This window comes from Frieseomelitta varia, unplaced genomic scaffold, assembly GCF_011392965.1.
Source record: "Frieseomelitta varia isolate USP_RPSP 00005682 unplaced genomic scaffold, Fvar_1.2 scaffold_984, whole genome shotgun sequence".
Classification (NCBI taxonomy): domain Eukaryota; kingdom Metazoa; phylum Arthropoda; class Insecta; order Hymenoptera; family Apidae; genus Frieseomelitta; species Frieseomelitta varia.
In genome coordinates, this window is record NW_025110794.1 from 47,792 (window position 1) to 62,868 (window position 15,077).

The 15,077-nt window shown below is 37.6% G+C and overlaps 1 protein-coding gene across 1 annotated transcript in view; it reads right to left on the reverse strand.

Annotated features, from left to right (window-relative positions):
• Positions 1 to 15,077, reverse strand: part of LOC122538318 — a 133,885-nt gene that overhangs the window by 10,093 nt on the left and 108,715 nt on the right. The gene's annotated exons all lie outside the window — the stretch shown is intronic.

Sequence of the window (15,077 nt, forward strand, 5' to 3'; positions counted from 1 at the left end):
TACTAAAGTAATAAATTTGGGCTTATTTTAAATCGTGAAGCCTCTACTTTCGAAACTGGTTTTTACATTGTGTAACTGAAGTGAGTTCTTCTCGAAAATATTATCAGTTGCCATAGTATGTAGGATCGTTGAGAAATTTTCTTCGCGACTGAATCTACTCTCGATTTGAGGATTGAAGCCTCTCTTTTACAACGATCTTCGAAAACTTGACGTATGACTTTTTTTTCGCTATTTTATTGAACTTTGAATATTGGACTCAGATGACGAAAATTCAAGAAATGTACCAACAAATTTTCATCGACAATTCATGTTCGTGATGTTCAAAATTTAATAAATTGGCGGGAAAAGTTGCAAGAGGAGGCTTCATCGCGAATTCAATCATAAAAGAAATTTTTTAATACTCTTACATGCACTTTCTTCGCTTTGCCATCTGTCACATAATGCAAAAAACATTTTAAGACGAGGTGAACGATATATTGAAAGTAGAGGCTTCAAGCTTTCAAGTAAGTCCAAGTTTTATTATTAAGTATCTGCGATTTCTTTTTATAAAATTGAAACTAAATTAAATATCGAAACGATGTTGAAAGATCGATGTTTGAAAATTGAGCAGAAAATATTTACACTACAGAAACTCGAGATTAAACCCAAAACATAAAAATGACATTATAGAAACTGGAAATTAAATTCGTTACATGAACTATGAATTTCTCGAAACATCCGCGTTACAGTAACAAGTAAAAAGTCATTGAGATCAGATTCTACTTATTGGACTGGCAGGATGTCGTCGTGATATTTATTCAAATCTACTTTCGTGGAATTTTAATTAATTGAACCCTCCGGATTCTACCCTGTTACAATCGTTGCCAGAATTGTTAATCACGGGAATGTTTGGTCAAATGTTGATCGTTTTCGAAATTTCGTAACGAAGCCGCATTACCGGGTCCCTTGCCATTAAATCTGCATCGTCGCAACAGATTCTGGGCACCACTCGACCATTGGTCGCCGATTAGATTTGGAATACTGCCATTAAATTTCTTGCACGCGCGGGTGTGGCAACAGATTTTAGCTATTTGCATCTTTGATTGATTGGCACTGTGTCCAGATTGTATGACGCTTTGTCCTACGTTATTTTGCATTTTTATCAGTCCCGCCGATTTGATTTCTTTCGACAGAGTTTCATTAAAAAAAATAAATAAATAAATAAAAAAAAAAAAAAAATAAAATATGATGGACGAAGTTTATATATCCTCGATATTTCGAACGTTTCAAAATTCATCCAATTCGCTGGATCTGAAGTAAATCAAATTAATTTGATTGGAGTGGTGTAATGTCTCGTTCTCCTTCTTTCAAAATTTAGATCTGATTCGTTCTACTTTCGTAAGCAGACACGATCACTCCGAGTGTTGCAATTATTGTCTGATATGTCACCGTTGTTCCTCCCAGACCACCCGTAAAATCATCCTCCGCGTAGCCACCATTTTCCCTATCTAACAATGGATCACCGAGACTCGAGCAAAGCTGATTCATTAATTTAACAACGCAGCCGCCTCCTCTCGCAATCTCGCCGTCTATTTGCATGCTTCTCGGAGCGTAGTCATCCCCGGCGCCATCAAATAAATTCCTGCCAATCCCGTATTTACTAGGATCCCTTCGTACTTAGTTCACTACATGCTCACGCAACGTGATGCACACGTACGAGGAAGACCTCGCCCGTCGTATCCAACAAAGACGTGGACGCTGTCGTCGATTCACTGCCGAGAGATCGAGAACACGCGTGCTGCCTCGATATGGTACGTTCTTGGCTAAATACCTATTGGAACGATTGGGTACGTTTTATCGATGGAACCGGAGTGCACGATTCGTACGATTGGATCCTGCGAAATGAAGCTCATTTCGGCTCGCCTCCGGCAATAGACAGAAGGTCCGCCGGCCGGATAAACTGGGCGGAATGAGAAGATACCGCGGCGACGAGAAAGAACGACGAGGGAGAGCCGATTTTGTCTGTCGTTGCTCATTGGAAGATAAACGTGACGTGATGTAATCTACTTGCAGGGGCTTATTGACTCGATTCTCCCTCTCCGGGGGGATACACCCTCCACGTCATGTTAATTAGAGTTTCTTTCGGCGACAGATTCCTTGGGATGAAGAAAAAAAAAAAAAAATAAAACCAACGTGGTTTAAAATAAATTTTATTATTAACTTCGGAATTAAGGCACACCGAGTGAGTTCAAATATTATAATAATCTATGATGCGCTTCGTAATCTTTAAAAACTCTCTCAAGATCTGTACGCTCTGCAACGAAATCTTCTGCATTTTTTTTCCTTTCTTTNTTTTTTTTTTTTTTTTTTTTTTTTTTGAGAACAGGAGCTTCAGTGCTTCCAAGCATTTTCCAAGAGTTGCGTTAGAATGATCGAGGGATGGGAGTACGAAAGAAATTTTCCATCGCGGGGACAAAAAAAATTCGGGAACTCTCTGCATTGTTCGCGTTTCGCCATTCTTCCGACGAGATACTGACGTACATACGGGTCTCTCGACAGAAAAGGAGAAAAAAGATCTGGCGGTTTTTACCACGGATAACGGTGTTACCGTCAAAAAAAAAAAAAAAAGAAAAAAAAAGAAAAAGCGACGGATACCCGATGCAAAACCGTTCCGATAGTTCTTTTGTCGGTTTATCTTCGGTTGTCCGGGTTGTCGGGCAATGTAGCATGGTTGCTGCGGGATATTTATACACCGCCATCGTCGAAAATCATTGGACAGTTGCTTACTTTTTATTACAGTGTGCAAGATTTAAAAGATCGATTGGAAAATGAATCGAATTGCAATAATAAAACCAAGATCCATAAATTTACAATGATGAAAACTATGGCATTCTAGATCTTCGGATTATTTAATTTATTTAATTATGATCTTCTTTCTAAACTTCTTAGACAAGCGTTGATTGATATTATATATAATTGTCAATATAATAGTAATATAATAATAATAATACTATAGTCAATATAGTAATAATGTAATATAGTCAATTTAATAATAATATAATAATATTTTCAATAATAGTATAATAATAATTTAATAATATAATAATAATATAATAATATAATAATTTAATAATATAATAATAATAACATAATAATATTGTCAATAACAATATAATAATAATATAATAAACGTTGTACTCTTTCAATTTTCTTTCTTTTTCTTTTTCTTTCTTTCAAACTGAGACCGCAATTCAATTAAAATAAATTGCAAATCACAGGACGATTTGACACCACTCGGCAAGGGAAGAAACTTCCAACTCGTTAATTCATACACTCTGAACAAATCGAAACGCCCACACCGACTGCAAATTAACGCCAAGTGAGTCTGAATGGTGAACGAGCCGTACACAGTGTGTGATGTTTCACAGTGATCTGTCTACCAGTTTCTTAATGAGACGGAACTGATTGATACAACGGCGTGCACGTGCTCTTGATAATCTCTGTTTGCAAATGACTTCAGACAGTTGGCCAATTCCATGACGATGCTCTGCGCGTGTGTTTCTAATTAAAGCACTCCGGCCAATGTTGGTTAACAGGTCGATGCAATATGACGCTTCGATCCGGTTGGGAATACAGATTGAATCGAGCTAAATATCCTTGCATAGGTATCGGGAATCGTGTTATCTTGATTGATGAAGCTATCGATGAACAGGTTACGAGATTAACAGACAATTGGCAAAATTCTTCTATTCGTTTTTCTATTAATTTCCGCAAATGACGTCGTAACTGTTTCAAATTTAACGGGCAAAAAAGTATTTGTTATTATATTTCGTAACTTTGGGTAAGAAAGACACTTTCACATCTCTCAAAAATTGAAAGGTCACACACAAAGTACGATAAGATCGACGAAATTTATTTTCGTGAAAATATCAATAGATCTCCTCCTCGTTCGTGAATATAAAAATCAGAGGATCGCGGCAGGAGTTAACTTTATTCGTTCGTTTCGGATGAAAGATGTCGTTTTGGAAATTTCAAGAAATATTTCTCGCCAGGGAATGTAGAATTCCAAGTATTATAATACGAGGAATTCACGTCGACAGCCGTGTCATTACGAATGCATTGAACTACCATTGCCGCGATCTCCACGTGACCCGTATAAAAAGCACATGGTTAATGACTACGGTAATAATAGCTCTGTAGCTGAAAAAGTCGAAGTTGAACGTGCAGCCGGTGCTTTTTCTGCCGCTAGCATGTTCCATGTTCGATCAAGTTCCCGTGCTCTTTTCAGTCGCATTTCCGATAATCGATCGTCGTCGTCATCGATTTTCAACGCGCTATCGTCGCGAAAATGACGTAGGCACGGCGTGGGTGGTTGAAAATGAGCCACGCTATCGCATGATTTAGCGCGTACGAATTACTCCCGGTGTGTTATGCAGCTTCACGTCCTAATTGCCGTGGCTCGGGCCACCGTCGTCTACCACCTTGTCCTCAACAGCACGTGCTGTCATAACTTGCTCAATTGTATTTCAAATCCACATAATCACGGCCGCCTGATCATACATATGCATAGACGCTGGTATATAACCGTGAAACAGATGGTCCCGACGGATGCTTCGATTTCGCGTTCCAATTAAGGGATCCCGTGTCGTGCCCTTGCGAGCTATAGCAATTTGCACGATAGTTAATTTGCGCCTCGGTTCTCCGTACTTGTAAAATATTCGCGGCGAGATGATTTTTTTTCTTCTCCTTTGTAAATAATTATAAATAATTATAAATAAATCTTTCGAGAGGATTTGAATTCTTGGAGAATCGATGTCTTTGGCTGAGAATCGTGAATCGTTGTGGCGATTTATCTTTTAATTTTGCGTGGACGATTTTTTCCTCCCTTTGTGAATAATTCCCATCTTTCGAGAGGAATTGAATTCTTGGAGAATCGATGTCTTCGGTTTCGAATCGTGAATCATTGTGGCGATTTATCTTTTAATTTTGCGTGGACGATTTTTTCCTTCGTTTGTGAATAATTCCCATCTTTCGAGAGGAATTGAATTCTTGGAGAATCGATGTCTTCGGTTTCGAATCGTGAATCGTTGTGGCGATTTATCTTTTAATTTCGCATGGACGATTTTTTCCTCCCTTTGTGAATAATTCCCATCTTTCGAAAGGAATTGAATTCTTGGAGAATCGATGTCTTCGGCTAAGAATCGTGAATCGTTGTGGCGATTTATCTTTTAATTTCGCGTGGACGATTTTTTCCTCCCTTTGTGAATAATTCCCATCTTTCGAGAGGAATTGAATTCTTGGAGAATCGATATCTTCGGCTAAGAATCGTGAATCGTTGTGGCGATTTATCTTTTAATTTTGCGTGGACGATTTTTTCCTGCCTTTGTGAATAATTCTTATCTTTCGAGAGGAATTGAGTTCTTTCGGCTAGCTTCAGCTGAGAGTCGTGAATCGTTATGGCGATTTATCTTTTAATCTCGCGTGGACGCGATTGTGTCCGCTTCTTCGAAAGAGCGGAGAAAAAAATGAAGTGGAATAGAGTTCCGTGGCGACGCAACTTCCGCCGTGCGTTTCGAAAATGAGGGCCAAGGAGGGAACAAAGGGGGTGCTTAATGCCAACTCGAGAATGGATGAATGCCGAGCAAATGAGATGCCGCCAAATAATTGGAGGCGCAGTGTCTCTGTTCCCGCGAAATAGTGTATTGCGAAATAGAGGATTCTTAGAAATTCTTCTTCAATGGACAATTATCGTACGTCCATTATGATCCAGAAAAAAAAAGAGAAAAAGAAAAGAATTATGATTAATTAAAAGAAAGTTCGACTATAATTTCTTCACTCGAATATTTTCAACGGCATCTTTTTAATTGGTTAGTTCGAAGAACTTGAGAGAGTTATTAATTACAAAGTTCACGTTGCTTTGGTTTTCTCGCCCTTCGAACAGCGCCACTTGATTATGCGCGTTCGATAACATGAACAAGGGGAGGAAATTTGTCGAATTCCTTTGTCGAGAACGCCTCGAACGATTTTCTCGTTCGACGGATTTACGAGAACTTGGTAGCCGAGCTTTTTGTTTTGCGAGTGATTTCGCGGCTCGAGCGACCGAGGCTGGCTCGCAATTTCCCATGGAGACCGCGAGAATGAGCTTTTAATCTCTCCTCTCAACGAGCGATTCCCTTTACAAGCCAAACATCGTATCGTTGAAGTCCCATTCTTCCCGATCAAACTTTTAAGTCGAGAGATCTTTCGTTCTCAGCTCGACGAAACGAAGGAGGACGAAGAAAGATCTCGAGCTTCGTAGTAAGTTCGCTTGGAAGTTCAACCAGCTGCCTTGCGGCGAATGAATTCGATCAGCGAATAATAATAGGAGTTTTAATTAAAAGCTGACAGATCAAATCTCTCCAGAAAAAACGGTTCTACAAAAATCACTCAGCCAAAGTTTTTTTTATTGAAAATTTCAGTGACCCGCGACGACTGTAAAATTGCATAAAACATTGACATGCGAAATCCTCGTGACGTAGATTCTTCTCTCGAAATAAATGCAACACTGCGGTAACAACATTCTACTTATTACAAATGATGCTTTCATGAAAAAAGTTCTTCATCAGAGAATTTTATCAGAGAAGTTATTCACACGGAGGATTTCTCGAGCAACTTGTCATTGTAATTTTGTAATTTTCTCTCATAAATGACATGGTCGCGCGGAACTTTTCAAATTACAAGTTGGTCGATACAATTTTCTTTTTCTTTTTTTTTTTTTTTTTTTTCTTTCTTCTTCCTACGAACCGTGTAAAAACATAAGGCGAAATAAGGGATTTTTATTCCTTGCTTGTGCTTTGAAAGCTGATTGCAAAATCTCCGGAATGTTTGAAAGAATTTCGAGCGGAAAGCTGCTGAGGCACGACGAGCATTCACGCGTTCCAACTTTTCTAATACCCTCGTGGCATATCTGCGCGTTCACCTGCGAGAATTGCGAAAGTCATTAAGCCCTATTTCTTACGACAGCTCTTTGTTCCCGTGGCTCGCGACCGCGTGAATTACGAAGACGTTGAACGCACGGGTCCGCGCGTGAAACATCGTGAAACCCACGCAACAGTTCGAATCCGTGGGAATTGACTTTCTCGAAAAAGGAGAGACGTGGGAGATTTTGTGAAATTTTTTCGCAGCTTAATATCAAGCAGAATTTATTAACTTTTATTGGCAGCTACTAAAAATTCCATACAACTCGTACAGGTGCAAATTCACGGAAATTAACTTTCCTGAAAGAGGACGTGGGAGACTTTTTTTTACAGTTTAAATGTGCACGGTGTAAATTTCGCACAGTATACATTTTTTCTTACAGTTTAACATCAAGCAGATTTCATTTTTTTTTTTTTTTTTTTTTGTTGAGGAGAATATTAAAAATTTCATACACCGAGGGGTATAAGCGAGTTCAAAATTCATGGAAATTAACTTTCTTGAAAGAGGACGTGAGAGATTTTGTAAATTTTTTTTTATAGCTTAGCATCAAGCAGATTTCACTGTTTTAACTTTTGTTGAGAAGAATATCAAAAGTTTCATACGTATCCTTGAAAGAGGACGTGGGAGACTTTTTTTACAGTTTAATGCCAAGATTTCATTACCAACGTTTCAACCTACTAACCTTTATTGGCAAATTAAGTACTAAAAATTTCATACACCGAGAGATAAAAGCGAGTTTAAGTTCGTGGAAATTAACTTTCTTGAAAGAGGACGTGAAATATTTTGTTAATTTTTTTCTTTTTTACGGTTTAACATCAAGCAGATTTTATTAATGCTCAAAAATTTCATACACTAAGTTTAAAAACGAATTTAAACGGATATACTGAGCGGTAAAAGAATTTACAAAATTTCCCACGTCCTCTTTCAGCAATTCAATTTTTATCAAGCAGACGATTTTTATCAACCTATTGATCATTATTGATAAAAGTACTAAAAATTTCACTTCACACCGAGGTGTGAAATGTGAAAGAAAAATATATTAAACGTATTTCGATTCACGGAGTCACGATTCACAATCTGTACCGTACGTATATTATTCACAAAATCATAACTGTATGTATGTATATTTTACACCCATCGAAACTTCGCATTTTTGTTCTACGTTGTTCGATCCTTCAGGGACATCAGCCCCTGAGGAAGGGATTCAAATTATCAGACGGACCGAGGGGAAAAAGAAAAAGAAAAAGAAAAAGAAAAAGAAAAAGGAAGATTTTGGTCGCTACACGTTCCAGTTGTCCATCAAAGTTAAACCCTCGTTGGACGAATAGACTTAGTTTCCCTGTTTCGTTCCAATAATTCTTCTGTTACGTGAGAAATCGTGGCGATCGTTTTCCTTCGGGTAAAACGGCCAGACCTACTTCCTCTTCGCTTGATTCCACGCATTCGTAGCTTCCCTCGGGACAGTAAGAAAGAAAAAGAGGAGGGAAATAGCAGCACGTGCGTGAAATAATGTCAAACAGGATAAGTTCGTAAAACGGAGACGTCACGCGCGTTGAAGTTCCCATTCAGGGTGTTTTCATTACGCCGAACCTGTTGAAAATGAAAGATTTCGCGTCGGAGGAACATCCTCGAGGGAAAGAGAGAGATTTCCAGGCTCTTGCCTGTGAATAGAAATCTGACAAATATATTTCTATATTTTTATAGAGTTGAAAAACGATAAAAATTCGAGAAATCGTCGAGACATTCTTCCTTGCGTGTGATTAGAAAATTGACATTTTAGGAAATTGACGATTTTTATATTTTTATATGCCATGTATTTCTGTACTCTTGTAAAGTTGAAAACGACGAAAATTCGAGAAATTGTCGAGACGTTCTTATTATTAGAAGATTGACGATATTTTAGGAAATTGATTTTTATATTTTTTTATATTTAGGAAATTTTTATATCTTTATGTCACGTATTCTTATATTTTTATAGAGTTAAAACGACAAAAATTCGAGAAATTGTCGAGACGGTCTTCCTTGCGTGTGATTAGAAAATTGACATTTTTGGAAATTGACGATTTTTATATTTTTATGTCACGTATTTCTATGTTTTTATAGAGTTGAAACGACAAAAATTCGAGAAATCGTCGAGACGTTCTTCCTTGCGTGTGATTAGAAAATTGACATTTTAGGAAATTGATTTTTATATTTTTATGTCACGTATTTCTATATTTTTATAGTTCAAACGACAAAAATTCGAGAAATCGTCGAGACGTTCTTCCTTGCGTGTGATTAGAAAATTGACATTTTAGGAAATTGATTTTTATATTTTTATGTCACGTATTTCTATATTTTTATAGTTCAAACGACAAAAATTCGAGAAATCGTCGAGACGTTCTTCCTTGCGTGTGATTAAAAGATTGACGATATTTTAGGAAATTGATTTTTATATTTTTTTTATATTTAGGAAATTTTTATATTTTTATATCACATATTCCTATATTTTTATAGAGTTGAAACGACGAAAATTCGAATAAATCGTCGTGCTTTCTTTCGTATAATTAGGAAATCGACGATACCGAAAATATCGCTTCCGCTTGGCCGATTTTCGCATGTTTCGGTCGATTCGATGTATTTAGGGGTAGGGAGGGGGAGCAAATAAATTCGCGAGATGTAATTAATCAGTATATCGCATCGAGGTCCGGTAAATTAACCGGAAACGTCCGGTAATTTAGCGGTTTGAAACAATGATTCTCATTCAGTGTAAACTGGAAGAGAGGGCGAGAGTTTTGCCGAATCGCGCCGAGGTCGCTGATTTAATTATTCACTGGACGATTAACAACACTAGCGCGCCGCACGCGTTATAACTTTGTCACTTGTAGCTTCCACTCCGTTAACACCGTTTCGTTCCAATTTTCGTTAAATGAATTGAAAGGATGCCACAATTTACCAATATCGTATTATTCCGCGCGTGTATAACACACTCCCTGGTGAATCTTGTGAATTTATCATCGCAAAGCTGTTTCTCTGTCTGCTATATTTTCGGGTTCGTTTACGTTTCGAGTATTTAGCACTTTATAAAAGTACGTGGAATCTGTATGTTAAAAATGTAATATTTATTTTAATTATATATTCAGAATATATTAAAATATATTGAAATATATTAAAAAATATTAAAAATATTTATTACAAATTATTCTAAATTCTGTTTCTATTTATACTAGTTATACTACTTATTTACAAATGTACGTACGTATTTTTAAAATACAACTCTTTTCTCCCTTTCCTTTTTTTCTTCTTTTGCTTTTCTAGTTACATTAAGTTGAGCAACAATCGGTTATTTCGTGACCACCAATCGATTATGATAATCGCGATCATTAATCAGTCGATCGTTCCCGACACAAAAAATCAATAGTCACGATCACGTTCGACGCTCTGCAGTCATTAATCTGCAGTTTGCAATCGTTTAACGAATGATTAATTCACCTTTTACCGTTCGATATCGTCATAACCTCCGTGGTACTAAATTTCGATCAAAGACGCGACCGTTTCGTGATTAACGATCGTTGGGTCAATTACGTGCGTTGATCGCGCATTTTCTTCACGCGCTTCGAGCGATTCATCAATCACGATCACTGATTGTAAATTGTAATAATTAATCACAATTGTTACAATTGTCGATCGTCAGACAGATCGCTAGTTTCGCACCCACTTGTTCCCCTAATCAAATAAAACTTTTTCGCGTCCGTTTCGCGAGATTCCAGTTTCATTTGGCGATTCGATTCAGGGAATCAGAGGTTTATCGAGAGTTTCAGTTGCTCCGCAGTCTCGCGCGGCACGGCCTGTTTGCGTTAGTTAAAAAATAGCTGCGGGAAGCGCGGGGGAGAGATTCGAACTTTGCGGCGAAATGAAACCGATTCTCGTTTCCGATTAATACCTGTTACGAGAATTGCGGCTTTCAGCAATCCAGTGGCCGGATAGTCGATTTGCGGCTGTTTAATTTCCCCAGTACACGTGTTTTTCGACTGTATATCGACTCTGCTTATCGACAGGATGAGACCAACCAATCGAGACTGCGTGCACTCGGATTCTGATGAAATATTTCCGCACGTGTTGGCGTCGGAGCTACGAAAAGATCTGTTGCGCTTTAACTAAAGGGAAAAAACGAACAGATTTTTACGCGTTTGCGTAAGAGAAATTCGACGGTGCAAAAATGCACGTTACACAACGCGTGAGAAAATACGAAAAAATATATACACGGAACACGCAAAGCATTTGTTATAATACTCGCGGTTGTTGAAGTAAGTTTCGATTCAGACTTTTTTCCTCTTTTCGTTTGTACTCGTTGGAAATTTAAAAATTTAAAAATGCAAATTAAAAGTAAAGGGATACCGCGAATGTTCGAGGAAGAGAATTTAAATTTTTTCAGTTTTTCTTTGCGCGGTGAAATTGGGACGATATGACGAGCAAATTTTCATTTTTTCGCTTTCTCTCCGAGGAGACCTTTCTTCTCTCGATTTTGAAGAAATTTTAAAATTCGGGAGATTTCTAAAGGTTGAGCAGCGAAAAATACGAAACAGAAAGACCAAAGATGTTTGGAAGAGATTTAGAAGAGGTTTAAGAAATGGATGAAACCTCCAGCGTCACGCGAACGTGTTGTAAAGGGAACCGAAAATCGGCTTCTCTCCTCGGAGTCTAGACAAAATAAATTTCTCTTAAATGTTTCTCGCTTACCTCTGCTGACTTCTTTCACGGGGAAACAAAGTATTTTCCCCTTGAAACAGAACCTCAGGTCACGGAGAAACGAAGAAAAATTTGGCGTGTAAGTCTGACAATATATTTTCAACAAAAGACGAAAAAAAAACGAAAAAGAAAATCAAGCTTCTCCTGTCATTTCAACGATTTCTTTATTAATTTGTGAGCTATCGAATTGTCGCGTTAGAAATTTTTGTAAGAAGATTTTACACATTTAAGTGGTGAGAAAAATTCCAAATGTTTAAGTGATATAAATATTTAAATATTTAAGAATTTTAAATATTTAAATATTTACGAATTTTAAATAATTGTACTACATACTCAAGCACAAAGAAGAATTTAACAGGTTTTTCATTAATATTTTGACCGAAATGTTTCGCGAGACGTCGAAAAGGGTCACCTAATTTTTCGCGAACGAATTTCTCAAAATGCGAGAAATGTTTGAAGATTTGGCAGCCCGCGATTTATCCGTAAAGATGATTGCCGTCGTTGAATGTCGAGTGAAATTCGAACAGCCACCGTTCCGGCGATAGAGATCAATAAAAATAAAAGGATCCGCCGGTGGATTTCAACTCGGACGCTCGGCTGCTTCCGTTCCGGCGGCGGAAATTGCTTCAGGAATTTCCTTAGTTCATTTCTCAGATGGAATCACGGCGTCGTTCGAGTCGCGATTTCCTCGAGAACCTGAATCTGTATTTCACGCGTACGCTTCGTTCGAGACGGATCGTCACATACACTCGCGGTTGAAGTTTTCATGAGTTCGCGCGTTCGTTCGGAGATACGAGCGACGAGTCATGGATTTAGATGACGATCCATGCTCCATAATGTTAGCGGAAGCTAACGTCTAACGCGTTTCGAATTTATTCTCCCTCGGCAACCGATGTTCCCAGCGTCGAAGTAATTCCCCATTTATATTCAGAAGTTGTTCTCTTTGGAGCTTTCATTGGTGAAACAAGTTCCGTTGCTTTTGACCGAGCATCGAACTGGGAATGTACAGGGTGTATCAAAAGTTTCTTGCCATCTATTTTTTCTTTTCTTTCTTTAACAAAACTAATTTCGTCAATTTTAAATCAAAAGGTAAGTTTAAACATGATTTCTTTTCTCATTATGTTTCGAATGTTGACTAAATTTTGTTTATTTGGCTTATGAACGTAAACTTTGCCTTTTAAATAGGAGGCAAAATCTTCTAAATTTCATTTCTGTTTGGGAAACATTTCTCTAAATACCTAAATATCACTATTTTAATTCTTTCTTGTGGTGTGTATTTATTCGTAATAAAAATTTGTGTGTTTTAGTTAAAAAATATATATAATAAAAAAATTACGGATTTATTTTAGTAGAAAGTGATTTTTGGTCCATCTTGTGTCTTTGATACATACACACACACGATTGTATTATCCTTTTCTGCAACCGGTGATTTTACACAATATAAAACAAATCTTCCAACACAAAGTTTCCTTCCTCTCAAAGAAGCATTGTTAATTTGAAAGGTATATAATTTCCAGCACACACGTGAGTCAACATTCTTTCTGAACAGAAATCCACTTTCGCAAAATCCTCCGCTCGTCGAGCTCGCGGAAACACGTGTTGAGTGGATGCAAATGTCGTTAACGATCTACACGTGTACTATTATCGGGACGCGGAAGCGTTTCAGGATCGTTTGCGAAGACGCAACTGCGACACAAAGCTGCGAATGCTTCTCTTCAAACGAGGATTCATCAAAGAGATATATTTTTATTATACACGTCTAGCCCCTTGCGCAAGATTCACTTCTCGTATTTCACGACTCGCTGTTCTTTGTAATATTTAATATTTTTTAAATATTTAACACAATTTATCATTTATAAATGTAAATGTAATTCATAAGGAATAAATTCTTTCTTGCGGGCGAAATTTTCGAGAGTTTGCGGACGAAAATCTTTGGAAGAATCGCTGCCAGCTAATGGTCGATTAGAATTCCGCGCGCGAAAATTTCCGACGTCGATGTCACTTAACACTAAAACTACCAATGATTAAAACATAAAATTTCTATCAGAGACAATTGAAACTTTATAATAAAAAAAAAAATAAATAAATTTATAATAAAAACTATAAAAAGAAATTTTTTTATATAAAAGATTAGAAAGTATAATAGAAATTATAATAAAATTATAATAAAAAAAATGTAATAGAAACTTTATAATACAAGCTAAACCATTAAAAATCTTCCTTTTTTTGCCTCTTATTCGTCCGAATATTAAAATATTACTATTTTATATTAATATTGTACAATTCATATAATTATATTTTATATTTAATTACTAATTATCCTATAATTTAACATTAATTTTATATTAACATCAAAATATCGAAATATTAAAAGCTGTTAAAAATATTAAAATTATAAATTCGTCGTTCTGATCTACTTTGGTAGTTCTACTGTTAACACAGTGTAAGTTTATAAAGAAGAAATTCTCTCGCGCAACGAAGCGGGCGAGATTTTCCCCACGGAGATTAACGAATTCCCTTTGCGGAGGGGGGAAAGCTGTTCGGAAGAGCGAAGCTGTAAGCTGACGGTTGGTTAGAATTCCGCGCAAGATAGAGGTTAGTCCGACGTCGATGTCGGTTGAAAATCAGAGTACAATGGACGTCGTTTCAGCGACGAGGGTTGACGTTGAAAAGACGCGCGCAACGCCGCCCGAGCGTTCTTCTCCGGCCGGTGTATAAATCCGAAATCCTTGAAGTTCAAACGCGATAAATCGCTTCGCTCGCGGCGCCGTGGTTGCATTAAGCCGCGACAACGTGGAACGCGTGTCGGAGACCTCCGGCCGGATTTTCTTTTTCCCTTTTTAATTCCACTCGCCGGCGGGGGAAATCTTTTTTCCGGTCAGAGGCTCGCAATTAACGGAATTGAATGCAAATGGATGCGAGAGGGTGGTGGAAGTCACCGGTGGAAGGGTGAACGGTTCAAGTTCCCGGGAAATCTCGAGCTTTAATGGAGAATCGTTCGCGCTATCGGTTCGACGCCTCGAATACCATTTCCCCCCCCCCCCTTCCCCCCCACCGCCATCGATCCGGATATCGTTCGCATCCCGACGATGTTAATGGAGTTTTAAGCGATCCGTGGATTTACTTTGACAATGAGACACGCAACGCAGAAAATCTCCGGCCAGTTTTTTTATATTCGTCGGATATAAAACGAATACAGCGAGCGAATTTCCTGGCAATTAATTTGTAGATTTTCGGGCATTCTATGGGAAATTTGATAAAAAGAACTTGTACGTATCGAGTGGAGGAAAGTGAACAGTATTTTTTCATTTACGTTGTTGGCGCGTTTGTTACCTTTTTTTTTTTTTTTTTTTTTTTTTTTTATAAACTCTTGGTAAAAATTCTGTCTCGCATATATATTATAACACATGCAT